Source organism: Martes martes (genome assembly GCF_963455335.1).
Source record: "Martes martes genome assembly, chromosome: 6".
Classification (NCBI taxonomy): domain Eukaryota; kingdom Metazoa; phylum Chordata; class Mammalia; order Carnivora; family Mustelidae; genus Martes; species Martes martes.
Window position 1 is genome coordinate 37,353,057 of NC_137893.1, and position 13,622 is coordinate 37,366,678.

The 13,622-nt window shown below is 33.7% G+C and overlaps 1 protein-coding gene across 6 annotated transcripts in view; it reads left to right on the plus strand.

Moving 5' to 3' along the window:
• The window catches only part of EPHA7 (EPH receptor A7), a gene marked incomplete at both ends in the record, with an annotated part of 167,696 nt that overhangs the window by 41,229 nt on the left and 112,845 nt on the right, over positions 1–13,622 (plus strand). The gene's annotated exons all lie outside the window — the stretch shown is intronic.

Genomic DNA, 13,622 nt, shown 5'->3' on the forward strand with positions numbered 1-13,622 from the left:
TCTTTCTTTGCCTGTGAGTAATTTCTTTCCATTCTCTTTTGCATATCTCTTACTCTTACTTATGCTGCAGGTTTCACTTATACCAGAAGAGATGCCACTTATCTGTGTTCCTGAGCTGATCCCCTGTTCATGACACATCATGCCTTTTAGAACTTCTTGTTTAATTATTGGCCTTCTGTGAGGCAGAACTCTGTGAGGACAAGGAGTGTGTCTGTCTGTCTTCCCACAGTGTCTCTAGTTCTTTGCATAGTGAGTACATAAGAAGCATTCATACTATTTCCTGGATGATGAATAAGTGAACAACTGTATAGGAAAATAGTACAGTACCTAAGATAAACTTTGTCACAGGTTACTGTATTGAGAGTGTCGAAAGAATGATGGATGAGAATTAACTTGATATGAGAGCTAGAGGGAAGTAGAACCACCATGTTTTCTGCTACTGAAAGAATAACAAGTTCAGTTTTTGTTTGTTTGTTCGTTTTAATTCTAGGTTAGGATAGATTTTATAACACTAGAGACATGCCTTACATGTAGATGGAAATTTAAAATAGTGGCACTGATAGGAGAGAAGGGATAGGGATAATAAGCATGTTTCTGTCAACTTAAATCTATATAGCATTTTAAAATTTTTCTCAGACCTTTTTTTTAAAAAAGATTTTATTTATTTATTTGTCAGAGAGAGAGAGAGAGAGAGAGAGAGAGAACACAAACAGAGGAAGCTGCAGGCAGAGGGAGAATCAGGCTCCCTTCTGAGTAAGGAGACCGAAGAAGGAGTTGATCCCAGAACTCTGGGATCGTAACCTGAGCTGAAAGCAGACACTCAACCCACCAAGCCACCCAGGCGCGCCCTTCAGACTTTTTTTTTTTTTTTTAGATTTTATTTATTTATTTGACAGACAGAGATCACAAGTAGGCAGAGAGGCAGGCAGAGAAAGAGGGGGAAGCAGGCTCTCTGCTGAGCAGAGAGCCTGATGTGGGGCTCGATCCCAGGACCCTGGGATCATGACCTGAGCTGAAGACAGAGGCTTTAACCCACTGAGCCATCCAGGTGCCCCCAGACTTTTTTTTTAATGAAGAAATTTCAAGTGAGGTTAATTTCTAAGCAAATCATCTAGAGCTTTAGCTGCAGAAATTTGGAGAAAAACTAAGTCTATAAAAGCTAAAACTAAGTTCAGTTACAAAATCATGTTCTATTCTGTTGAATATGAAAAATAATCTAGCTGTACTTTTTTTTTTTTTCTTCCCTAGTTAGGACAAGACTTCATTAACAAAGAGATATCTAGGTCTCAGAAGTAAAACTGACAGATACCTGTTTGTTAGTAAAGCAAGGTTTCTTAACAATAGCACTATTGACAGTTGTGCCAGATAGTTTTTGTCACGGCAAGCCCTGTAGGATGTTTAACAGCACCTCTGATGTTTACCTACCAGATGCCAGTAACATCACCCCTGTGAAAATAATCACAAGTGTCTGTAGGCATTGCAAAATGTCTCCTGGGGACAAAAATCACCCCCACTTGAGAAGTATTATACTGAAAAATTAAAAATTATATCCCTATGGCATATGGATAGGGAAATTTTATAATATACCAGAGCCTTGTCATTCCCACATAAATTGCTCCTGGATCTGTATTTGCTGATTATTGACAAAATGTAAAGGATCAATGTGACTACTTTGAGATTTTGTGAGCAATGTGAAAGTGGTGAGGACTCTGGACACCGTGTCTCAGAAAACAAAGACATCCAAGGAATAGAATGGATGATAGAAATATAAAATAAGAAAGGACAGTGAATTTGTGTTTTGAAGATCTGCCTCAAAGGTATAAAGATTGAATGCCGGAGTCTGTGTCAATCTTTGATTTTGGGACCCAGGACTGAAGAACTAAAAAAGGCTTACATTCCCCTGCAAAGGTAAGGCTTCAGTTACAGCATGTGCACTTATGTATATAGTCTTTATTTTTGTTCAAATGCATTTGAATGGCAGACAGTGAATGTTTCTTATAATGGATGGGTACGATTTCCAGAAAATCAAGTGCATGTATTCCTGAACATAGGAGAAACATCGTTGGGCTTCTGCTCTCATACATTACGATCAGTTGTTTTCATGTCACTTTGGCTGTAGACCACCAGTGTTGTATTAGTTTGTGAAAATAAAACCACAAAATGTCACGTGGTCACTGTTCATGACAGTATGACATGCTTTCTGGAATGCATTCTCTCTCCCTCTTGATTATTACTGTCAGACTTGTTATTAATTAGGAGTAGGACCCACCTCCCGCTGCCTAACTTCTCTCACGTCCTCAAATCATAAATCTCTTATAATGAAGGTTTTGTGGGCATACCTGATAAGAGAAATAATGACAGAAGCCCTAAAATTCTGTGATTTTTCTTCTTTAGTTGTCATGAAGAAAGAGAATGGTCGCTTTCATTTTTCTTATTTCTCTTTAGAAAAAAAATTGTCAGACTTTAGAGATATGGATGGAAAGCAGATTGATATCAAGTGTTATACGGGTGCTTCCATCACTGTTAAGGGTAGCAAAGAAAACTCATGAACTGACTGGAAATCAAAGAAATCTATTCTTTCTTCATTACTTTTCCTTCCCTCACTCTTTCTCTCTCTCTCCCTCTCTTTTCAGTGACTGTTTTAGCTGTAGTCGCTGCCTCCAGTGAACTGGAGCATCTCTTGACCCTTTCAGTTCTCTGAGTTTTTATCAGTCTGTCTTACGTTGTTTTATTTTGGTGTTTCATGGCAATGTCCACAGATTGAAACGTGAGTTTGGCATATTTCCTTTCATCGTAGAGGAAAGAGTTGTACCTCTACCTAAATAATATACTAAACAAAGTAGATTTATCCATACCAAAACAACAGAAAGGAAAATAGGTTATATTTCTAATGAAGATTTTTTTAAAATGATGTTATTTCAAAGAATTCTTTATACAGGATTTCTTTAGCTGTCAAAACTATTAAATGAATTCCAAAATTGAAACTTCCAGACATTGAGGCTACATAATTTATAATGAAGCAATTAAACAGATTGCTTGTAAAAATGTTGGAGAATATTTCAGAAGGTTTTTTTTTTTTTTACATTTTAAAGGAAGCAAAATTATGTTAATTAAAAATAATGTTCTTTACTGTGTTAACATAATAAAGAATTATAATATTAATGATATGTATAAGGTACTTAGTATGTTCTAGGCACTTTTATAAGATCTTTAGTCCACAAAACAATCCTATTTGGAAAAAACTTACTTTTCCTAGGCAGTTTCCTGTCTAGTGGCCTAGTGATAAGTCTAGCATTTGAACCTAGGGTTTGAACTCAAGGTGTTTGGTTCCATAGCCTGCATTCTTAAGGACTGTCCTCTACTAATCTAATAACTTTAACCATCATTATGTATTCACATATACATGTTTCTTCTATTTTGGCAAGTAAAATTATAATCTACATAAGTATACATGAAACATTAACATCCTGGGCACTATTAAAAATTAGCTTACTGAGGCATAACACTCAGAAATAAGACATCAAAGGAACAAACTCTAGTGAAAATATAAAGGAAACATAATTAACACCTTTACATTTGATTGAAAGAATATGATAACTCTCTTGGAAGACTGTAGTGAGAGTGTAAGGTACCCTGCGTGAACTAGCTAGCTATAGTGTTTAATTATAGGCAGGGCAAGAGACAGGAGGGACTCAGTTGCTTAAACCAGAGGTCAGATACGGCTTCAAAGAAATTGTGATCTGGAATTGTAGCAAATGCACTTGTAATGAATCTTCTTCAGAAGGTTTAGCACTCCATAGCTTACTTCTTGATATAAATAGCTCTGAATTCGAGCCTGACTCTAAAAAAATGCTCTAGTTAAATACCTTTTGTGAGGCTCTATGTTATTTTAGTGCTTTCTGTTAGTTGGAAATTCAATATTCTACTATTTTCTTATTATTTCTTCTAACATTTGATAATTTATTTTTTATTTATTGTTATGCTTTTCTCCCCGAAAGATAATAGGAGTATTTATGAAATACTGAGGTGTACTGTGAGAGGATTTATTCTTTCATATATTAGTCAAATATGTAAAATGGGATTTGAAGTACAATTTATTTTTTCCTTTAGCAGGAAAGCATGCAATATATTTATCCATTAGTAAATGACATGCTTATGTTGAGTTCATGATCCTTCAGAAGGGAATACATTCAAGGAAAAGAAAGAGTAACAAATATAACCTAAACCTTTGTCTTTCTAGAGATATAACTTGGGGGATCTTGGTGAATCTTTCCTGAGTACTAAAAATACCGCCAATTTTGATACTATCATCAAACTCACTAATTAAATTACCTCCATAACACAATGTAATAATCTTATGTAGTAAACAGCCAACAAATTAGTCATATATCAAATTCCAGAGAACCAAGAATATATATTGATTGTCAGATTGAAAAACTATTCCATAGTATTTCCAGAAATTATATTGAATAAGGGAAATACGATTTTAAAGTATTTTGCTTGGGTTTCCTGTTCAACCAAAATATTGATTGAAACAATTTAACTATAGGATCCTCTAATTTTAAAAAATCAGGGTTTCTGTTTCATACTTGATACAAATCTGTTTTTCATTTGACCAAATTCTTGAAGAACTAGTTATATGGAGCATTTGGATTTTAAGAAAAGAAACATTTTTGCTGATAGAGTTTCCTGCTGAATTTATTTTTGATTTGGGATGTTAAAGCAACAAAGTATAATTTTAGGTTATGTTAATAAAATTAAATGTACTATAAACTATAGAGAAAATGTGCTATCAGTCATTCCTAATTATAAGTTTTGATTATGTCAAAATATATAGATCTTTGTTGTATTATGTAGCACAACTAAATATTTGAATAGAAAATATACAAACTCTTAGCTATTGTGACAGTTCTTTTAAGAAATATTTAAGTCTGTATACAATAACTTAAAGAGAGTAGTATGTTTTGAGAATTTTCTACTCCCTTTGCAATGTAACTGTTTCCAAAGAATAATAGAAGCATTCATTTAATAAAAAATGAGTTTGTGATATAGACATTAAGACAATACCAACATATGAACCTACTCAACTCTCATATATTCCATGTGAAAAGTAGAATGTTTAAACCATATTAAATTACACTTAGGTTGTTAGGTTGTTGCAAGCATTGTACTTGCAGATAGATAGTCAATGCATTTCATGAACAGAAAATTATAAAATTTAGACAAACTGCATGCCTTTTGGAGATATAACTTAGATGAAAAATTTAATAAAACAGATATAATAAAGGTAATAGGTAAAGAGTGGTGCACCTAATTTTGATCAAAATTTGTTCCCTCCAAATTATAGTTTTTTTAAATTTTTTAAAAGATTTTATTTATTTATTTATTTGACACCCAGAGAGAGATCACAAGTAGGCATAGAGGCAGGCAGAGGGGGAGAGGGAAGCAGGCTCCCTGCTGAGCAGAGAGTCCGATGGAGGACTTGATCCCAGAACCCTGAGATCGTGACCTGAGCTGAAAGCAGAGGCTTAACCCACTGAGCCACCCAGGTGCCCCTCCAATTGTAATTTTGCAAAAATATTTTATAGCATTCAATACTTTTCTATTTCTTTGATAAAAGAAGGATTTCATTTTGGGAAAATACAAGAACTTCACAAACCTTTACTGACATTGTGGCTACACATACTCTTGAAAAGATCCACTTTTTAGGCTCCTACTTAAAAGACTACTAATTTAAACTACAGAATAATCATATTGAAAAATTGCAAATGGAAAAGAGTGGCAAAAGTCATATTCTTGCAAAGTTAGGATTGTCTCTTCTTACCATTGTTGTCATTTGGCAAGGATCACCATTAGTCTTGTCTTGCCATAGGTACTGTTAATGTTTTCATTATGGTGTAATTAAAAGCATATGAAAATTATCAAGCATCAATTCCTAATTTTGTCATTGGTATACATCCACTTATAAAGGGGTTTCACAAATTCTTATCTAGTGCTTGATTATCCCTAAAAGTCGATTACACTGTGGCTTGTAGACATTCTGTTTGTTTAGATATGTACACACTGGTATTCTAATTACTCTTTTGCTGAACAATGCGTTTTCTGTTTTTCTCCTGTATGTTCTTTACCATTAATTTTGCATGCAATCTTTGAACTGCTTTTTTCCTTCATTATTATCTGTATTCTTGTGTAAATTGATATTCAAAATGTTTAGGTGGGTTTTGAGATGATTTGATTCTGATTAATTAGGAATATTTAATGCACTGCTAGCTCTCTGTGTGTAATACTGTATTATAGTACCATTATATTCTAGTTTGTCCTTTTCTTTCTAAGAACTTCCAACACATTTTTCATTTGGAAATTTACACATTTACATTATTATCCTTTACCATGAGAAAACAGTATTTCACTTATAAGGTTTCATTTTTTTCAGATTTAAATATATTTTGTAGTGCTTGCTTCAGCAGCACATATACTAAATATATTTTGTAGTACTTAACATTACTTACTCTGAGCTCTTTCTTTCTTTCTTTCTTTTTTTTTTTTTTTTTTGAGTATTATGTCATGTTGGTCACCGTATAGCACATCATTAGTTTTTGGTGTCGTGTTCCATGATTCATTGTTTACATGTAATGCCCAGTTCTCCATACAACACTTGCCTTCCATAATACCAATCACCAGGCTAACTTATTCCCCCATCTCCTTCCCCTCTAAAACCTTCAGTTTGTTTCCTGGAGTCCATAGTCTCTCATGGTTCGTCTCCCCCTCTGATTTCCCCCCTTCATTTTTCCCTTCCCTCTCTTAATGTCTTCCATTCTTTATGGTAGGGTACTTTATGTTCTTATCCAGTTTTCCTGTTCTTTTAGGTTTCAGTTTTTAACTTGAAAAAATATAGCTACGTATAAATAGGCTTTAACCCTTAATTTTGCTATGCCCCTTCCCATAGGTCGTATACAAAATGAATTTATCTTAGATACATCTGAAATTGAATGCAAAAACATAAAGGTATAGAAGGGTGTGTGGATATATGTGTGTTTATGCTCATAATAAAAGAAAAGATGTAACGGCCCATTGTATTTAAATTAGTTTTTTGTTTACAATAATTGTTTTTAAAAGTTAGAAGAGAGCCAGTAAGAAATAAATTGAAATCATTTTTCATAATGTAAGGCATCAGTGATATTTCTGTGTTTTCCAATAGAAATGTTAATTATAAGAATTTATTTTAATAGTGGCCTGTCTAGTTGCAAATTACTAACAGAAATGAAAGTATATGTGTACTTTGTATGATATGGCAATTCTGGACTGTCCAGGACTAGAATATTCTTGTTTTTGAGTCTGGATAGGTCATATATTTAAGGAAAAAAATGGTCTTCTTTTTAAGAATGCAGAGCTATCGCTTGATCTTTTTTGTCTTAGAAAAGAGCATTACACTGACAGTGTTATTATGATTTATAATTCACAACTAGTAGTTTTCCCTCTCTTGGAATTTTTCTTTCCCAGGTTCAAAGAAAGATGCTCTAATTATATGCTTATAAAATATTTCACATCTCATTCATGTACTTATTCATATCACCATGTTAAGAATGCTCATAGAATCATGTTAGAAGTTATCTAAAGCATTAATCTAAACATGGCCGTGCCATTGTCTTCTCGCACAGCCTAACAAGTCTCCTCAAGAGTGAGAGGCCACGAAATGTCTTTCCTTAGCTGATGTAGTCAGGACTCTACCACCATCTACTTAAGAATGTGCCATGCTGTTTCCATTGATCTGATTACTATAAAAAGTTTACTAAGTTGTGTTGGTGAATTAGCCTTTGGTAAGTAGGATAGTTATTACCAGATGCCTAATATTGCAGGATGAATAATGATTCTTTCATTCAGTAAATGCAGGTTAACTTCCTGCTATGTGCTAGACATTGTGCTAGGTTCTGGAATCTACAGACACATAAAATCTCTGCCCTTGAGGGTCTCACGGGGAGGTGGAAGAGACACACATGGAGAAATAATCATGACACCGTTAATGCCATAATTGTGGTGTGTTGTGCAGACCGCCTTGTACCGACCTCCTTGGTAGCTTTAGGAGGAGGTAACGCTTTTAACTGATTCATGAAAGATGAATTAGTTATTCATTAAAAACAGGAACTAAACTAGATGTCTTTTTACATGTCTAACTAAAAATAATTTACTAAAAATATTTTTTTACTTTACTAAAATAATTTTTATTAAAAATGTATTAAACAATAACCTAGTCATACCTACATTCACTTTTTGTAAAATGCTATGAATGCAAAGTGGATCAGGTACAGATAGAGCTGTGTCCAATTATTTGCTTTGTGCGAAGATTAAAAATGAACAATTGGTTTTCTGTTATTAAGTAGTAGGAAGTATGGGAATGCAGTTACAGAATTCTTATTGTTTTATTTCTAACAATTCTGTTTGTCTCTGAACTCTACATACATACATACATACATAATGTGTGTATGTATGTATAAGTCTGTTTGTGTGTGTGTGTGTGTGTGTGTGCATGTAGTGAGCTCCATTTTTTGAAAAAAGGATTGAGCTCGACAACATCATTTGTTGGGAGGATTTATTCTGCCTGTTACTTTCTTTTATTTCTAAGAATTAAGGATTGAGTGAATATCCTCATTGTCCTGATGCATCTTTTTAAAATGTCGTGCTTCAGGGCAAACTGATTTCTTTATGATCTTCAGAAAATTTTCCACTGACATAACAGAGATGATTATTTATCTCCCCACATGTTCAAACTGCCTTAAACTGCTTTAGGGTTATTTGCTTCACAAGACTTAGTATTGATCTACATTACATAACTGACTAAATAAGGGAAAAAAAACTGGTCTTCAGGAAATAGCTAGAAAGATTGTTTTAACTGATGATTTTGTTTTAATCATTTTTGAAATTTTTGCTGAAAACTAATGGTAAAAAGCTGATGTTTTAAAAGACTGGTTGAAATGGAAGGATGGCTCTTTGTTTTAAGAAATTAAAATGGAATTATTTCTTTTCATTTTGGCTATAGATCTTGAAAACTTTTTCTACAGATAGATAGATTTAAGTGTATTGTGGGAGAGAAACCGATTATTGATGAATCACTAGTGTGATACTTTAATTTTCATTCTTTGAATTGAACTAAAAGTGCTCACTTTATTAAATATGATTAAATTTCAAACATTTGTATTTATATACACATTTCATGCCCTGCTAAATTTTTTGAACTTGAAGTACCTGCTTTTAAGAAATATTCTAATATTGCCAGATCCACTATTAGCGTCACTGAAAGACAAAGCAATAGCTGCCACAAATAACTCTCCAGTTTAAATATAATTGGTCAATAATGTCCCTTCCCACATTTCCTGCATGTCTACCTGTGCCGAGTAGTTTTCTCTCTTCACATTGATGAAATGCTACAGCTCTGGCAGGAAAGGTGACTTTAGAGTCTGTATTCACCACTGAAATAGGAGATAATTAAACACATTGCAAAAGATACAAATTAAGGCACAATATTTATAATTTACATAATAATTTCTTATGAGATACTAGATATTTAATTAGCTTAAGCACATAAGCAACTGATTATCCATACCATTTAATGCCAGATCAAAGGTAATATGTATTTAGAGATCATAATATTTGCTTTTTGGTGTACATAACTTTGGTCCACTGCCTAGTATGATGCAAAGAGTAGGAAAACAATAATTATTAAGTCAGGGCAGGAATGAGTAATTTATCTAATAATTCGTGTTTTTTGTTTGCACACACATCTGATAATGGAGAATTGGCTCATTGTTTATCACAGGTAGAAACTAGGGTGAAATCAAAACAGCATGGAGATTGGCATTATGAAATAATTATAATGGTTACTTATTGAGTGCTTATTCTCCACCAGGCACTGTGCTAGATTTTTCACATGAATTATGCACTTTAATTCACAGTAGTCTCATGAGATAGTCTTATTATTAGGTTTCTCTATTTCCGATATGGAAAAACTGGGCACAGAGAACTTAAGCAGATTTGCGAAGTTTACACAGCTAGGACAAGCTTGAGGGGAAGCCACTGTCACAATTTATATAAAGGGCATGTTGTATTGTCTTTTCAGGATTGTTGAGGTGAGACTTTCTGTGGTGAAATTAACAATATCTGTCATTCAGAATGTGAATTTCACCCTTTAAGAGGTGTTGTTTTAAAATGATTATGTTAAAACCAGAGTATTGATCTTTTAAAAGAAGAATCCTCACTCATATATTTTGCATCATTTTTTGTCTATAAAGCCTCCATTGTCTGAACTTTCTTGGTATGTTTTCAAAACTGTGAGGAATGGCTTAGTGTAATGAGAATGAATAATAAAACTGAAATTATAAAACTTACAGACTTATAATAAATATGAGAGGTATTTGAAAGTAAATTTAACAGTGGCCTACATGCTATAGTAAATTGTGCCTCCACCTAAAATCTTCCCAACACTAGTCAGTGTTTAAGAGCACTCCTCTTTGCAACCTCTTGTTCATAATGACAATGCCCTCAAGGAAATCTTTTAGTAAAATAAAATATTTCTGTATCACAAATAAGCTTTTTTTGGGGGTGGGGGGTCACCACTAACTTCCCTTAATTTAGGTGTTTCAGTCCCTGAGGACCCAGTAGTTAACACTGTTTTGCTATAGACTTGAATTAGGGTTAAAATCACTCTGTTTCAGTCCTTTTCCTGTAGGTTAATAAATCCTACGTTTGTGTAGGTAATTCAGTTGTTCTATCTGTGGGTTGATCTCTCAGAATGGACCTATGAGAACAATATTGAGCGAGATCCAGAAAGGTCTGATTTCATTATGTGTATTCCCTTTTATGGGAGTCAGTTTTTAAGTTATTCATATAATTTAAGAACTCCACTTCTGGATTCTTACGTGCATGAACCGAAGTGAATGTGCATGTGTCTGGGAACACAGACCGTGTTTGACCACAATGGCACCGGGAGAGCCGGAGGTGAACTGCTAGGGAGATGCATCTTGACACAGTATGTGCCATTGCCTATCAGGGATGGAATGCAGAGGCAGGCCAGGTCTTTCACACTCTTACTGAGGCACCACTCAAAGACGAAGTGAGTGTAAGTTTGTATGTGGGGTTTTGGGGATTTGGTGATGGGGGCTGAAATATGCATGTTTTTAAATACAACATTTCAACAAAAAACATTGTAGGGGGGTTTAACAGCTAGATAACTGATTACTGTGTTATTGTGAAGACGTTTTTATAAATAGAAATATATTTATTTATAAATATACATAAAATATATATAAATATAAAACTACTTTATATATTTTATATATTATAAGTATATATAAAATATAAAATGATTTTCTGTAGTTTTATATAAATATATATAATTAGTATGTCTATAATACTTAGTAAATAATATAACAAGGAAACAAAGGCACTGAACCCCAGGAATGTGAAGTGATCTCATCCAAACCACATGCCAGTAAATGGTGGAGTAGATTTGAACACAGATTTTTTTTTAGTTAAAATCCAGTTCTCCTTTGCTCTATCACATTACCTGTTTAACATAACTCATATTTGTAAAATAGAATAAGAAGACAAGACAAAAGAGATCTGAATGTCCTAATTTGATATTTTTGTAATCTTTTTTATCATTTTGGTAGTGACATCATTGAGGCAATTTTCTGGTAAAATAACAAGTATTTTAATGTCAAACCTCAGTAAAATTCCTAACGTATTCCAAACTGATAATAAAGGGAAAAAAAGCTGTCTTTACATAATGCGCTGTTTTCTTTTCTTTTACAGCCTTTTAAAAAAGTTTTAATGTAAAACTTTTAAAAGTTTCTTATTTTACCTGTTTCTTTCCCACTGTATGGTATTAATAAAACATTAAGTACCCAATTAAATAACACATATATATTTATAATGCCCTGAAATTAATTTTTCTTTTTTTAGTTTCAAAAATCCCCCAGTATTTTCAGCACTTGAGCACCTGTTATCATGAACTTTATAATCCTCATCATTTCTTCTCTAAACTTCTACAAGTTAGCTGTAGGGTAATATGGATGGTGCCTGGCAAGCTGTAATATACTCGTTACATCATGTTGTTTTTATCCTCTCTGCCCGCTGTTCATTCTCAATGTGAAAAATCATAGCATATCAGTGACAGGAGGTCTGGCTTTCAGGCAGACTTTTGTAATTATTCCCACTGAGGCCCTGTCAATAGGATTAAAAAACAGATTCTGGATCTGTCCATCCCAGATGAGGTCAGCACTTTGAGCAGTGGGAGTACTATTTCTGCAAGCTGTTTTTTCCCCTTTGCATTACAGAGCATAGACATTAATATGACACAAGTATTTGAAAGAGCCTATGGAAACAGACTAGCTTTGCTCTGAATTAGTTCCTGGATTAAGTACAATGTCCATCTGCAATAAATAAAATAACAACAGTCATTAGAATCCCTAACTATGTGTGTGTGTAGATCCTACAACAATATTAAGGCCCAGAAAGTTCCAGTTACAGAACAATCCACTTATAGTTCATAATTAATAAACTCTTTGCAGCTGCATAACTGCGGCCGGAAACATCTGCAAAGCCTCATATTTTACACACAGACACATACACATAATTCCTTCAGAAAAAGTTCAATTGTGCTTCAAATCGCAGGTCTGGAAACAGAGTGTGAGACGTGAAGAAGCTGAATCTAGTGGCATTTGCTTAGCTTATGGTAGGAGAAAGGTGGGGGGCTGGGGCTTCCCTTGTCTGACAAAGAGATGAGGGTAAACTAAAATAATTTTTAAGGTCTATTTAGATATTCACATAAAACTAACTCTGTATAATTAAAAATCTCTCCTAATTATAAGTGTGATTTTGACAAGACTTTTTTTCTATTGTTAAAAAAATATTCAGATAAAATTGCTACACTTCAGGTAAAAGAAAAAATTATTATTTATGAAACTAAAATTAACACATGGGTAAACAAATATATTGATTATAGATTATAATGTAGATTATAGGTTTACAAATTTCCAATATTTTTATGATTCATATTTAATTTGTTTTGCCTCACTACAGCTTTAATTTTTCTTAAGATTTATTTATTTATTTGGGAGAGAGAGAGAGAAAGTGAAAGCCTGCAAGTGGGGAAGGCGGAGAAGGAGAGAGAGAAAAAGGGAGAGAAGCAGATTCCCTACTGAGCATGGAGCCCTCTTGCGGGGCTTGATCTCATGACCCAGGAGATCATGACTTTAGCTCCAATCAAGAGTCAGGCACTTAACCAACTGAGCCACCAGGTGCCCCCTAACTATTTTATAAAAATAGATGAATATAGAGTACAAGTGTTAGAAAGACAAACTAGCACACTATCAACAGATGTAATTTGGCATTTTTTCTTAATGTTTGCTTACTCATATGTTCAATTTGAAGTTGTATTATTAATGGATTTCATTGTATATATCAGCTTTACTGAAACAGAATTCACATACCGTACAATTCATCCATTAAAGTGAACAATTGAATGGTTTTTCAGTATAGACCTGAGTTGTATGACCATCATTATAAATCACATTTAGAGCATTTCCATCACCTCACAAAGAAACCTTGCACCCATTAATAGTCACTCC